This window comes from Gorilla gorilla, chromosome 1, assembly GCF_029281585.2.
Source record: "Gorilla gorilla gorilla isolate KB3781 chromosome 1, NHGRI_mGorGor1-v2.1_pri, whole genome shotgun sequence".
In the NCBI taxonomy this organism is placed as follows: Eukaryota; Metazoa; Chordata; class Mammalia; order Primates; family Hominidae; genus Gorilla; species Gorilla gorilla.
Window position 1 is genome coordinate 204,165,485 of NC_073224.2, and position 15,116 is coordinate 204,180,600.

At 44.3% G+C, this 15,116-nt stretch overlaps 1 protein-coding gene across 4 annotated transcripts in view; it reads left to right on the forward strand.

Annotated features, from left to right (window-relative positions):
* The window catches only part of CLSPN (claspin), an 89,653-nt gene that overhangs the window by 3,940 nt on the left and 70,597 nt on the right, over window positions 1-15,116 (forward strand). The window lies entirely within an intron of this gene.

A 15,116-nucleotide genomic window follows, 5' to 3' on the forward strand; every position in this document is an offset into this window, starting at 1 on the left:
GTTTGTTCTCTGTTGTCTACCAACCTACCAGGCACCAAATGACTATTTGTGGATATTTATGGAGTGAATGAATGAATAAGTGAATGTATAAATTGTGGAAGCTAAAAATGGTCCAGTAGAGGGGCCAAGGTGAAAAACTCTGGGTGAGGTGCCAGCTTCTCTAGAGCACAGATTTTCAAATCAGATGGTCCTGGGTGCAAATCCCAGTTCCTTAATGCACAAGCTCTGAGTGTCTCAGGTATGTCTCATCACCTACTGCTTAAGGATGTCTTGAGGAGGAAGTTAAATTATATATGTGCCTGCTCCTGTGTATCTGGCACAGAGATAGTTACTAGTTCTCCTTCCTTCCTACTGTTCCCCCTGCAAAAAGTCACAATGTGATGTCTCTCTTCTCCCATGCTGCTGTCATGCTGTCCTTTGAGAGACACTGAGCTCAAGATCTCTGCTGAGTCAAGAAAGGAAAGCAGCCTGTAATCCCAGCACTTTGGGGGGCCAAGGTGGGCAGATCACCTGAGGTCAGGAATTTAAGACCCGCCTGGCCAACATGAAAAAACCTCTTCTCTACTAAAAATACAAAAATTAGCTGGGCGTAGTGGCGGGCACCTGTAATCCCAGCTACTCAAGGAGGCTGAGGCAGGAGATCACTTCAACCCGGGAGGTGGAGGTTGCAGTAAGCCGAGATCGTGCCACTGCACTCCAGCCTAGGTGACAGAGTGAGACTCCGTCTCAAAAAAAAAAAAAAAAAAAAAAAAAAAAGAGGAGAGCAGAGCCCTCAAGAACTGAGCATGTTTACATGTCTTATGCCTGAGCCACCTGAAGACAGGGCCTTGGCTCACCCCTCTTGGGGTGAGAGCCAGGCACAAAGAACATCCTTGATCAAGGTGTATAAGTGGAACTGAACTTCTTGAATATATCAATGCTCGCCTGAAGCTAGGCCGTGCCAGGGGGAGCCTTACTAGTGGATGCTGTTTTAGAAAGCTGTTTTAGAAAGCAGGGCTCCAGCCACCAGTGCTGCATGGGGCACTCTGAGCCACTGGTCTCTGTCAGTGCTTTGACTCCCCAGCCTTTCCTTACCCCAGCTTTCCTGAAAGTGTGGAGCTTAGGAGTTGAGGTGGAGCTTCTTTGGTTTATCAGTTGGGCCAGGGGTTTTAATTCTTCTTTAGCTGGGGAACCCGTTATTCAAATAAAAATCTTCAATGTAAACTGAAGTGGAGCCACTCTGTTAGAGATGGACAGAGATCTTCATTGAACACTACTGAACTAGACCAGCTCGCCACGAGCCACCACCTGGCATCTGAATAGAATTTCGGCCCACCTGCTCCTACTCAATTGGCAGCTTTGCTCTTTTGCATCTTTCTTTTAAGAGATGGGGGTCTCACCATGTTTCCCAGGCTGGTCTCAGACTCCTGGGCTCAAGTGATCCTCCTGCCTTGGCCTCCCAAAGTGCTGGGATTACAGGCATGAGCCACCTCACCTGGCCTTCATTGCTTTTTGTGGCTGAATAACATTTCACTGTGTGGATATGCCACATTTTATTTATCCATTCATCAGTCGGTTGACATTTGGGTTGTTTCACTGTTTGGCTATAATAATACTGCTATGAACATTCATGTACAAGTTTTTGTGTGGACATACATTTTCAGTTCTTTTGGATATAATCCTAGAGGTAAAATTCCTGGGTCATATGTAACTATGTTTAACTTTTGACAAACTGCCAAACTGTTTTTCCTCAGTAGCTGTATCATTTTACATTTCTACCAGCAATGTATGAGAGTTCTAATTTTTCCATATTCTTGCCAACACTTAATTTTATTTATTTATTTACTTTGAGACAGGGTCTCCCTCTGTTTCCCAGGCTGGAGTGCAGTGGCACAATCATGGCTTACTGTAGCCTCAACCTCCCCAGCTCAAGCAATCCTCCCACCTCATCCTCCCACCTCATCCTCCTGAGTAGTTGGGACTACAGGCGTGCACCACCACATTCAGCTAATTTTTGTACTTTTTGTAGAGAGTAGAGACAAAATCTCACTCTGTTGCCCAGGTTGGTCTTGAACTCCTGGGCTCAACTGATCCTCCTGACTTGGCCTCCCAAAGTGCTGGGATTATGGGCATGAACCACTGCACCTTGCCTACACTTATTTTTAGATTAAAAATATTATAGCCATCTTTCTGCATGTGAGGTGGTATCGCCTTGTGGTTTGCATTTTCCTAAGTACTAATGATGTTGAACACCATGTACTTACTGGCTATTTGTATGTCTTCTTTGGAGAAATGTCTATTCAAATCTTCTGTCCTTTTAAAAATTGGATAATTTATCTCTTTTGTTATTGAGCTGCAGGAGTCCTTTATACATCCTTGATACCAGTCCCTTATCAGGTGATTTGCAAAACTTTCCTACGTTCTGCTGGATATTTCACTTTCCTCTTTTGTTTTTAACGTTCCTTCCTGCACACTGAACTATTTCACTTTTTTAATGGTGTTCTTTGAAGTACAAAAGTTTCTAATTTAGATGAAGTCCAGTTTATTTTTTTCTTTGGTTTCTTGTGCTTTTTTGTTATTATCTAAGAAATCTAATCCATGATCATGAAGATTTATTCCTATGTTGTCTTCTAACAGTTTTAGTTTTAGCTCTTACATTTGGGTCTTTGGCCCATTTTGAGTTAACTTTTGTATACAGCATGATGTAGGGGTTCAAAATCATTCTTTTGTATATGAATACTGAGTTGTCCAAGCACCATTTGTTGAAAAGACTATTCTTTCCCCTAATGAATGGTCTGGCACCCTTGTTGAAAATTAGTTGACTGCTGGGCGCGGTGGCTCACGCCTGTAATCCCAGCACTTTGGGAGGCCGAGGCAGGTGGATCACCTGAGGTCAAGAGTTCTAGACCAGCCTGGCCAACATGGTAAAACCTCGTCCCTACTAAAAATACAAAAATTAGCCAGGCATGGTGGCAGATGCCTGTAATCTCAGCTACTCGGGGGGCTGAGGCAGGAGAATCTCTTGAACTCGGTTGCAGTGAGCCGACATCGCACCATCGCACTCCAGCCTGGGGCACAAGAGCAAGACTTCATCTCAAAAAAAAAAAAGAGAAAGAAAAAGAAAAGAAAATCAGTTGACTGCTGGGGGCGGTGGCTCACACCTGTAATCCCAGCACTTTGGGAGGCCGAGGCAGGTGCATCACCTGAGATTGGGAGCTCGAGACCAGCCTGGCCAACATGGTGAAACCTTGTCTCTACTAAAAATACAAAATTAGCTGGCATGGTGGCGGGCACCTGTAATCCCAGCTACTTAGGAGGCTGAGGCAGGAGAATTGCTTGAACCTGGCAGGCAGAGATTGCAGTGAGCTGGGATTGTGCCACTACACTCCAGTCTCGGTGACAGAGTGAGACTCCATCTCGAAAAATAAATAAATAAATAAATAAATAAAAAAGAAAGTCAGTTGACTATACATGTAAGGGTTTATTTCTAGACTGTTAATTCTATCCCGTCAATCTTATGTCTATCCTTATGCCAGTATCACATTGCCTTAATTACTGTAACTTTGTAGTAAATTTTGAAATCAGGAAGTGCAAGTCATCCAACTTTGTTCTTCTTTTTCAAGATTGTCGTGGCTATTCTGGGTCCCTTGCATTTCCATATGAATTTTAGGATATGCTTGTCCATTTCTGCAAGAAAGGCAGTTGGAACTTGTGTGTGTGTGTGTGTGTGTGTGTGTGTGTGTGTGTGTGTGTGTGGTTTTTCTTTTCTTTTTTTTTTTTGCGACAGTCTCACTCTGTGGCCCAGCCTGGAGTGCAGTGGCGCCATCTCACGATCTCAGCTCACTGCAACCTCCATCTCCCGGGTTCAAGGTATTCTCATGCCTCAGCCTCCTGAGTAGCTGGGATTACAGGCACATGCCACCATGCCTAGCTAATTTTTTGTATCTTTAGTAGAGATGGTGTTTCACCATGTTGGCCAGGCTGGTCTTGAACTCCTGACCTCAGATGATCCACCCGCCTCGACCTCCCAAAGTGCTAGGATTACAGGCATAAGCCACTGCACCCAGCCTTTTTGTTGGAATTTTGATATGAATTACATTGAATCTGTAAGTCAATTTGGGGAGTATTGCCATCTTAACAATATTAAGTATTGCAATTCATGAACACAGGATATCTTTCCATTTATTTATGTATTCTTTAACTTATTTCAACAGTGTTTTAAAATTTTCAGTGTTTAAAAAAAAACCCGCCGGGCACGGTGGCTCACGCCTGTAATCTCAGCACTTTCGGAGGCCGAGGCAGGCAGATCACGAGGTCAGGAGATCGGGACCATCCTGGCTAACATGGTGAAACCCCGTCTGTACTAAAAATACAAAAAATTAGCAGGTTGTGGTGGCACTTGCCTGTAGTCCCAGCTACTGGGGAGGCTGAGGCAGGAGAATGGCATGAACCTGGGAGGCGGAGCTTGCAGTGAGCTGAGATCGTGCCACTGCACTCCAGCCTGGGCGACAGAGTGAGACTCCGTCTCTCAAAAAAAAAAAAAAATTCTATAGTTAAATTTATTCCTACGTATTTTCTTATTTTTGATGCTATTGTAAATGGAATTGTTTTCTCAATTTCATTTAGGATTATTCATTGCTAGTGTTTAGAAATATTATGCAACTGATTTTTTTATATTAAACTTGCATCTGCAACCTTACTGTACTCATTTATTACATCTAACATGACACTCCCTGGTAGTCTACTGGTTAGGATTCGGTGCACTCACTTATTACCTCTAACAGGTTTTTTGTGTGGATTCTTTTTTTTTGTTTTTTGGGGGGTAGGTGGGGATGGAGTCTAGCTCTGTTGCCCAGGTTGGAGTGCAGTGGCGCGATCTTGGCTCACTGCAACCTCCGCCTCCTGGGTTCAAGCGATTCTTCTGCCTCAGCCTCCCGAGAAGTAGCTGGGATTATGGGCACCTGCCACCATGCCAAACTACTTTTTGTATTTTTAGTAGAGATGGGGTTTCACTGTGTTGGCCAGGCTGGTCTCGAACTCCTGACCTTGTGATCCACCCGCCTCGGCCTCCCAAAGTGCTGGGATTACAAGTGTGAGCCAATGCGCCCGGCCTTGTGTGGATTCTTTAGGGTTTTCTATATATAAGATCATGTCAGCCAGGCGCAATGGCTCACGCCTGTAATCCCAGCACTTTGGGAGGCCAAGGTGAGTGAATTGCTTGGGCCCAGGAGCTCAAGACCAGCCTAGGCAACATGGTGAAACCCTATCTCTCCTAAAATCACAAAAAATTAGCCAGATGTGGGGGTGCATGCCTGTAGTCCCAGCTACTTGGGAGGCTGAGGCAGGAGAATCACTTGAGCTCAGGAAGTTTAGGCTGCAGTGAGCCAAGATGGTGCCACTGCACTCCAGCCTAGGCAACAGGAGTGAAACTCTGACTTAAAAAAAAAAAAATCACAATAGCAAAGACTTGGAACCAACCCAAACGCCCATCAGTGATAGACTGAATAAAGAAAATGTGGCACATATACACCATGGAATGCTATTCAGCCATAAAAAATAATCAGTTCATGTCCTTTGCAGGGACATGGATGAAGCTGGTAACCATCATTCTCCGCAAACTGACACAGGAACAGAAAACCAAACAGAGCATGTTTTCATGCCTAAGTGGGAGTTGAACAATGAGAACACATGGACACGAGGAGGGGAACATCACACACTGGGGACTGTCAGGGAGTGGGGGGAAAGGGGAAGGATAGCATTAGGACAAATACTTAATGCATGCGGGGCTTAAAACCTAGATGATGGGTTGATGGGTGCAGCAAACCACCATGGCACATGTATACCTATATAACAAACCTGCACATTCTGCACATGTATCCCAGAACTTAAAGTATATATATAAAAAAACATGTCAACTGCAAATAGAGATAGAGATAGTTTCACTTCTTCCTTTTCAAAATAGATACTTCAAAAAAATTTTTCTTGCTTAATTACCCTCCAGTACAAGGTTGAACAGAAATGTCTCTTTTGTATTTCATAGGCAGCTTTCTACATGTTCATAAACGCCAGGAATAAAGAGACTTGGCAACTGTATTTGATTTTACCATCTTTGTCAATGAGATGGCATAGCTAGCAAAGAGAGCAATGCCTCAGGCATTGATAAACAATCAATGAATATGTTTGCTTTTACTTTCAGCCTTTATTTCTACTCACTTTTTAACCACATCAATTGATTTTTCTTTCTCTTCCTTAAGATGAAGTAAAGGGAATGAATTATGAAATGAGATAAGCCTGCATTCAAATTCCGATTTATATTCTAATTCTCCAATTTCAATTTTATAGGCCATGTTACTTTAAGTTGTCTCCTCACCTCTCTGAAACTCAACTTCCTCAACTGTAAAATGGAGATGACACCAATCGTTTCATAGGGTTATTGAAAGGATTAAAGGAGATGATGAATGGAAAGCATCTAACAGAGTGCCTGGGACTTTGAAAGGGCTCAAAAAGTGCCCAATCCCTTTCACTTCCTCCTTAGTGCTGAACAAGCCTCTTTTATCTGTAGGTTGGGAAAAATGACTGATTTTTATTTATTTTTTATTTTTATTTTTTGAGACAGGGTCTCACTCTGTCACCCAGGCTCAAGTGCAGTGGTGTGATCACAGCTCGTGTAGCCTCGACCACCCTGGACTCAGGTCATCCTCCTACCTCAGCCTCCCAAGTAGCTGGGACTATAGGCGTGCACCACCATGCCCAGCTAATTTTTGTTTGGGCACAAATGATCCTCCTGCCTAGGTCTCCCAAAGTGTTGGGATTACAGGTGTGAGCCACTGCACCCAGCTATAATTTTAAAAAGACCTTTATAATACCCAGAGTGATTCAAAGAAGGAAGGGATCTTGGGAAGTAGTGAGCTCCAAGTTTAGGGGGTGTTCAAGCATGATGTTTGAGGGGCTTGAGATTATGTTTGGAGTGTTTGAGATGATGAAAAGGTAAAGTCAGATGACTTTTGTGGTTCCATAGAATCTATTAAGTTGTGTGAAGATATGTATTGACTAATGTGTTATTCTGTTTTTTCAGCAACTATTTATTGAGTATCTATCATGTGCCAGACCCCGTGGTAAATAATGGGAATCCAAGAGTGAGCAAGAGAAGCAGGGTTCCTGTCCTCTGGGAGTTCACAGTCTTGAATGAGACTAACGATAAAAGGCAAAAAAACAAAAACAAAAACAAAAACAAAAACAAAAACGAATAAGATCACTACAAAGCGTGACGAGCATTGTAGCAGAAATAAACTAAATGAGAGAGTTTACCTAGGGGAGGCAATTTTAGAAAAAGTAGAAAGGGATTGCCTGTCTGATATAGGGAGGCTGAATCACTGATTTGAACTGAGCACTTCTGGTGGTTTTAAAACAGGGCCACAAATTATTTGACATTTCACCCATCAGGAGGTAGGGTCTATGTCCTCTCTCCTTTTATATGGATGGGCTTATGACCACTTTGACCAATGGAGAATGGCAGAATTGATACTATGTGATGTCCAAGGCTAGGTGATAAAAGGCCATCTAGTGCTTTACCTTGCTCAGTTGAGCACTCTCTCAGGGGAACCCTGAGCTGTCATGTAAGAAGTCTGACTGCTGGGCATGGTGGCTCATGCCTGTAATCCCAGCACTCTGGGAGGTCGAAGTGGGGGGATCACCTGAGGTCAGGAGTTCGAGACCAGCCTGACCAACATGGAGAAACCCCGTCTCTATTAAAAATACAAAATTAGCCGGGCATGGTGCCGCATGCCTATAATCCCAGCTATTCGGGGGGCTGAGGCAGGAGAATTGCTTCAACACGTGAGGCGGAGGTTGCAGTGAGCCAAGATCGCGCCATTGCAATGCAGCCTGGGCAACAAGAGCGAAACTCCGTCAGAAAAATAAAAAAAAAGTCTGACTACCCCCCCGGAGGCCACCATGTTGGAGAGGCCGTGTGTAAGTGATCTAGTCGACTGTCCCAGCTGAGCCCAGCTTTCCAGCTCTCCCTGATTAAGGAGCCAGATATGTGAATAAAAAAGCCTCCAGATGATTCCAGCCACCATCCAGTTGAGTTACCCTCATCTACTTGAGTCTTGCTAGCTGAAGCCCCAAATGTTTCAGAGCAGAGACAAACCATATCAACTGTTCTTTTTTTTTGTTCTTCTTTTTTTTTTTCTTGAGACAGAGTCTTTCCCTGTCGCCCAGGCTGGAGTGCAATGGCGTGATCTTGGCTCACTGCAACCTCCACCTCCTGGGTTCAAACAATTCTCCTGCCTCAGCCTCCTGAGTAGCTGGGATTACAGGAGTGCGCCACCACTCCCAGCTAATTTTTTTTGTATTTTTAGGAGAGACAGAGTTTCACCATGTTGGCCAGGCTGGTCTCGAACTTCTGACCTCATGATCCATCTGCCTCGGCCTCCCAAAGTGCTGGGATTATGGGCATGAGCCACTGCGCCCGGCCTCAACTGTTCTTTTTCTGAATTTCTGACTCCCAGAATCCATAAGCATAATAAAACGGTCGTTCCTTTGTGCCACTAAGCTTTGGGGGTAATTTGATACCCAGCAATAGATAACTATAACAGCAAACAAAACACTTTATTTTTCTTTCCTTTCCCAGTCCTGGATCGCCCTCCTGCAAGTATAAATGAGTGAAAACATGACTTAAAGATATAAAGAGGAGGAGGCAAAGGAAGGTAATGAGAAAGCAGAGCAGGAGGAGATGGAAAGGGTAACAAAAAAGATTGATGAGGAGGAGAAGGAACAGGACTCCGCATGATACCAACGCAATCAGACAGAGAGGATTCGGGGAAAAACCAGAGAATATGGATCTTGAAGCAGATCAGAAATGTTGTTAAAGGTAGAGGAAGATGAAGTAGAGACCGGGTGCAGTGGCTCACACCTGTAATCCCAGCACTCTGGGAGGCCGAGGTGGGTGGATCACTTGAGGTCAGGAGTTTGAGACCAGCCTGGCCAACATGGTGAAACCCCATCTCTACTAAAAACACAAAAATTATCCCGGCATCGTGGCATGTGCCTGTAGTCCCAGCTATTTGGAAGACTGAGCGGGAAGAATCACTTAAACCCGGGAGTCAGAAGTTGCAGTAAGTCATGATCACACCACTGCACTCTGGCCTGGGCAAAAGAGTGAGACCTTGTCTTAAAAAAAAAAAAAAGGAGAGGCGGGGGGGGGCGGGCACTGTGGCTCACACCTGTAATCCCAGCACTTTGGGAGGCTGAGGCGGGTGGATTGCCTGAGGTCAGGAGTTCAAGATCAGTCTGGACAACATGGTGAAACCCCATCTCTACTAAAAATACAAAAATTAGCCGGGCATGGTGGTGGGCGCCTGTAATCCCAGCTACTTGGGAGGCTGAGGCAGGAGAATCACTTGAACCTGGGAGACAGAGGTTGCAGTGAGCCGAGATGGCGCCACTGCACTCCAGCCTGGGCGACAGAGCAAAACTCGGTCTCAAAAAAAAGAAAACAAACAAACAAACAAAAATGGCTGGGTGCGGTGGCTAACGCCTGTAATCCCAACACTTTGGGAGGCCAAGGTGGGAAGGTCTCCTGAGGTCAGGAGTTGGAGACCAGCTTGGCCAACATAGTGGAACCCTGTCTCTAGTAAAAATACAAAAATTAGCCGGGTGTGGTGGCGCATGCCTGTAGTCCCAGCTACTGGGGAGACTGAGGCAGGAGAATCGCTTCAACCCAGGAGGTGGAGGTAGCAGTGAGCTGAAAGTGTTCCACTGTACTCCAGCCTGGGTGACAGAGCAAGACTCCATCTCAAAAAAAAAAAAAAAAAAAAAAAATTAGTTGGGCCTAGTAGTGCATGCCTGTAGTGTCAGCCACTAAGCTGAGGCAGAAGGATCACTTGAGCCCAGGAGATTGAGGCTGCAATAAGCTATAATTGTGCCACTGCACTCCAGCCTGGGTGATGGAGCAGGATGCTGTCTCAAAATAAATAAGTAAATAAATAGGCTGGGCGCGGTAGCTCACACCTGTAATCCCAGCACTTTGGGAGGCCGAGGTGGGTGGATCACTTGAAGCCAGGAGTTTCAGACCAGGCTGGGCAACATGGTAAAACCCTGTCTGTACTAAAATTACAAAAGTTAGCCAGGTATGGTGGTGCATGCCGGTAATCCCAGCTACTCTGGAGGCTGAGGCAGGAGAATCACTTGAACCCAGGAGGCGGAGGTTGCAGTGAGCTGAGATCATGCCACTGCACTTCAGCCTGAGCAACAAACTAAGACTCTGTCTCAAGAAAAAAAAAAAGAAAATACGTAAATAAAAAAAATAAGTAAATAAACAAAACAAAATAAAAAGTATCTACCAGAAACCAAAAGCAAACATTATGTTTGTAGTGGAGGTCTCCCATAAGGGAATGCCCACACTGTGAATCCCACAAAGGCAATAATTCAGGGTTAAATTAGTATCTAAATGTTAAATACAGATGTATTCTATTAAATATTTTACATTAAATACAGATACATCCTAAGTTGCACGTTACTGTAATATGCACAAGCTGTCCTACCCATGCAAGGACAAGGTATAAGGGGTAACTGAGAAAGTATTTGGGCAGCCCCTTAGTCTCCATGAAACTCACCTCATATAAACTGTTAACATCTTGGTCACCTGACCAGGACATTTGTATGAGACATAGAATATCTCTTCCATGATGTCTTGCCATCTGCTGAATGAGGCATCTCTAAGTAAACAGCTTGATTGGATAATGCATGCATGTTTCTCATAAATGAGGGTCAATCCTCCAAATTATGTTATAATAAAAATGGCAAACCGCGGCCGGGTGCGGTGGCTCACGCCTGTAATCCCAGCACTTTGGGAGGCCGAGGTGGGCAGATCACGAGGTCAGGAGATCAAGACCATCCTGGCTAACACAGTGAGACCCTGTCTCTACTAAGAATACAAAAAAGTAGCCGGGCGTGTTGGCGGGCGCCTGTAGTCCCAGCTACTCAGGAGGCTGAGGCAGCAGAATGGCGTGAACCCGGGAGGCGGAGCTTGCAGTGAGCCGAGATCGCGCCACTGCACTCCAGCCTGGGCGACAGACCAAGACTCCGTCTCACGCACACACAAAAAAAGGCAAACCGCAAACCTCACTAAAATAAAGAACAAGAAACACATGCCAATTTTTCATCTTTACTAGTCAACATTATATTGACTAAGGACAAGTAAAAGAAGAGGTATTGATATTTTTAAAAAGAGATAATACAAGTCCCCAGTAGCTGGACTTGAAGATTAAAGATGCTACCTAGAAAATCCAAGCAAATCACTAGCCTGAGCAACACAGCAAGACTATCTCTATAAAATTTTTTTTAAAAAATTTAGCCAGGCTTGGTGGTGCACTCCTGTAGTCTGATCTACTCAGAAGGCTGAGGCTGGAGGACCACTTGAGCCTAAGAGTTGAAGGCTTCAGTGAGCTATGATCATGCTGCTGCACTCCATCCTGGGTGACTAAGACCCTGTCTCAAAAACAACAACAACAACAACAACAACAAAACAAATAGAAAAAGAAAAGAAAGGAAAAGAAAAAGAGGCCAGGTACAGTGGCTCATGCCTGTAATCCCAGCACTTTGAGGGGCCAAGAGGGGCGGATCACTTGAGCCCAGGAGTGTGATATCAGGCTGGGCAACAGTGAGACCCCCATCTCTACAAAACATCAGAAAATTACTTGGGCATGATGGCACACAGCTGTAGTCCCAGCTACTCAGGAGGCTGAGGCAGGAGGATTGTTTGAGCTTGGAAGGTAGAGGCTGCAGTGACCCTGTCTAAAAAAAAAAAAAAAAAAAAAAAGAAAAGAAAAAACTCCAAGTGAATCAACTGAAAATTACTAGAATGAATGAGAGTTAATACAATGATTATGTATAAAATTACCATATAAAATTACCGTATAAAAATCAATAGCTTGGCTGGGCACGGTGGCTCACGCCTGTAATCTCAGCACTTTGAGAGGTTGAGGTGAGTGGATCACCTGAGGTCAGAAGTTCGAGACCAGCCTGGCCAACATGGTGAAACCCCGTCTCTACTAAAAATACAAAAATTAGTTGGGCATGGTGGTGGGCACCTGTAATCCCAGCTACTCAGGAGGCTGAGGCAGGAGAATTGCTTGACCTTGGGAGGCGGAGGTTGCAGTGAGCTGAGATCGCACCACTGCACTCCAGCCTGGGGGACAGAGCGAGACTCCATCTCAAAACAACAACAACAACAAAACACCAATGGCTTTCCTATGACCAATGATAATTTATTAGACTATGTCATTAAAGAATATGAATTCACAATTGCTGCAAAATTTATAAAGAACCAAGAAATAAATTTAAGAGTGTGAAAATCCTCCATGAATAAAATTGTGCAGTTTTACTCTAAGATATAAATAAGACCCAAATAACACATAGAAAGCCACTTCTTTTTTTTTTTTTTTTTTTTTTTTTTGAGACGGAGTCTCGCTCTGTCGCCCAGGCTGGAGTGCAGTGGTGCAATCTCGGCTCACTGCAAGCTCCGCCTCCCGGGTTCACGCCATTCTCCTGCCTCAGCCTCCCGAGTAGCTGGGACTACAGGCGCCCGCCACTGCGCCCGGCTAATTTTTTGTATTTTTAGTAGAGATGGGGTTTCACCGTGGTCTCGATCTCCTGACCTCGTGATCCGCCCACCTCGGCCTCCCAAAGTGCTGGGATTACAGGCGTGAGCCACCGCGCCCGGCCAAAGCCACTTCTTTTAAAGATGTTGCTGGGTGTGGTGGCTCACGCCTGTAATCTCACCTCTTTTGGAGGCTGAGATGGGCGGATCACCTGAGGTCAGGAGTTCAAGACCAGCCTGACCAACATGGCTAAATCCCGTCTATACTAAAAATACAAAATTAGACGGGCGTGATGGCTCATGCCTGTGCTCCCAGCAACTCCGGAGGCTGAGGCAGGAGAATCGCTTGAACCCGGGAGGCAGAGGTTGCAGTGAGCAGAGATTGTGCCATTGCACTCCAGCCTGGGCAACAAGAGTGAAACTCCGTCTCAAAAAAAAAAAAAAGTCATTTCTCCTCAAATTAATCTATTAATGTGTTTTTTAAAGTGAAATTAAGCAAGCTGACAAAAAATGTTAAAATAGCCAAAAATATGAACCAAGCAGGAGGAGAAACCCTATCAGATATCAAAATGTGTAATAAAGCTATAATTACTCAAATAGAATTTTTTGGCTTAAGTTAAATAAACATAAAAAAACAGTAAAATCTCCAAATCCAGATTATCTATCTACCCATCTATCTATCTAGCTAGCTACCTATCTACCTACCTACCTACCTTCCTGGTGGACTTTAGTACATGATAAACATGGCATTTCACATTAGAAAGGAAAAGAATGACTATAGTAAATATTGTTGGGACAACTGGTTATCCGTTTGGAAAAAATGATATGTTCCAGTCATTCTTTATATCATATACAGAATAAATTCCAGTTTTATTAAACAAAAACAAAATAATAAAATAACAAAATAATAAAATAATAGTAGAAAATATAGAATATTTTCAAGTTTAGGGTAGCAGAAGGAGAGGCATTTTTGAACAAGACCTACAATTTAGAAACCATAAAAAAAACTAATATATTAATTACATGAAAAATTAAAACTTCTCCCAAAAACCGTCATAAAATTAACTATAAAGAGTTACTACAAGTCCATAGTAAAAGATTAACAATGCAGTAGAAAAAATGGGAATTCACATAAGAAGGCATGAAAAGGTGTGCAATCAGCAATCAAAACTACAAAGAACAAAAATGATACTTTTAAAAAGTTCATAGTCCAATCTTGGCTCACTGCAACCTCCGCCTCCCAGGTTCAAGCTATTCCTGTGCCTGAGCCTCCCGAGTAGCTGGGATTACAGGTGCCCACCACCATACCTGGCTAATTTTTGTATTTTTGGCAGAGATAGGGTTTCACCATGTTGGCCAGGCTGGTCTCAAACTCCTGACCTCAAGTGATCCACCCGCCTTGGCTTACCAAAGTGCTGGGATTATACGCATGACCCACCGCATCCAGCCTACCGTTTTATTTTTTAAGACAGGGTCTCACTCTGTTGCCTAGGCTAGAATGCAGTAGCATGACAATGGCTCACTGCAGCCTCTATCTCCCTGCTCAAGTGATCCTCTCACCTCAGCCTCCCAAGTAGCTGGGACCACAGGCATGCACCACCATGCCTGGCTAATTTTTTGCATTTTTGTAGAGATGAGGTTTCACCACGTTGCCCAGGCTGGTCTTGAACTCCTAGGCTCAATCCATTGGCTCACCTTGGCCTCCCAAAGTGCTGGGATTTCAGGCATATGCCCAGCCTAAAAATATTTTTATAACTGATTATATCTAGATTTATTTGGTATGTATGGAGGTGTTATTACTAGACTGCCTAATATAGATTAAAGGCAATAAGTACAAATTTGTGCAATAGAAATGAAAGTAAAACTAAAGTCCATTGGTACAAATATTTAGGTTATTATCTGAAACATTCGTATTTTCATATTAAGATAATCAGGCTGGGTGTGGTGGCTCACGCCTGTAATCCCAGCATTTTGGGAGGCCGAGGCGGGTGGATCACTTGAGCTCACAAATTTGAGACCAGCATGGGCAACATTGCGAAACCCTGTCTTTACAAAAAATACAAAGATTAGCTGGGCATGGTGGCACGCTCCTGTAGTCCCAGTTACTCGGGAGGCTGAGGTGGGAGGATAGCTTGAGCCCAGGAGGCAGAGGTTGCAGTGAGCTGAGATCACACCACTGCACTCTAGCCTGGGAGATAGAGCCAGACCTTGACTCAAAAAATAAGTAAATAAAATAAATACATTGTGAATTAGCTGGGTTTGGTGGCACAAGCCTCTAGTCCCAACTACTCAGGAGGATGAGGTGGGAGAATCACTTAAGCCAGGGAGGTAGAGGCTGCAGTGAGGCATCCGGCCTGGGCGACAGAGTAAGACCCTGTCAGGAGTTCAAGACCAGCCTGGGCAACATGGTGAAACCTTGTCTCTACTAAAAATGTAAAATCAGCCAGGCATGGTAGTGCATGCCTGTAATCCCAGCTACTTGGGAGGCTGAGGCAGGAGAATCACTTGAACCCGGGAGGCGGAGGTTGAGGTGAGC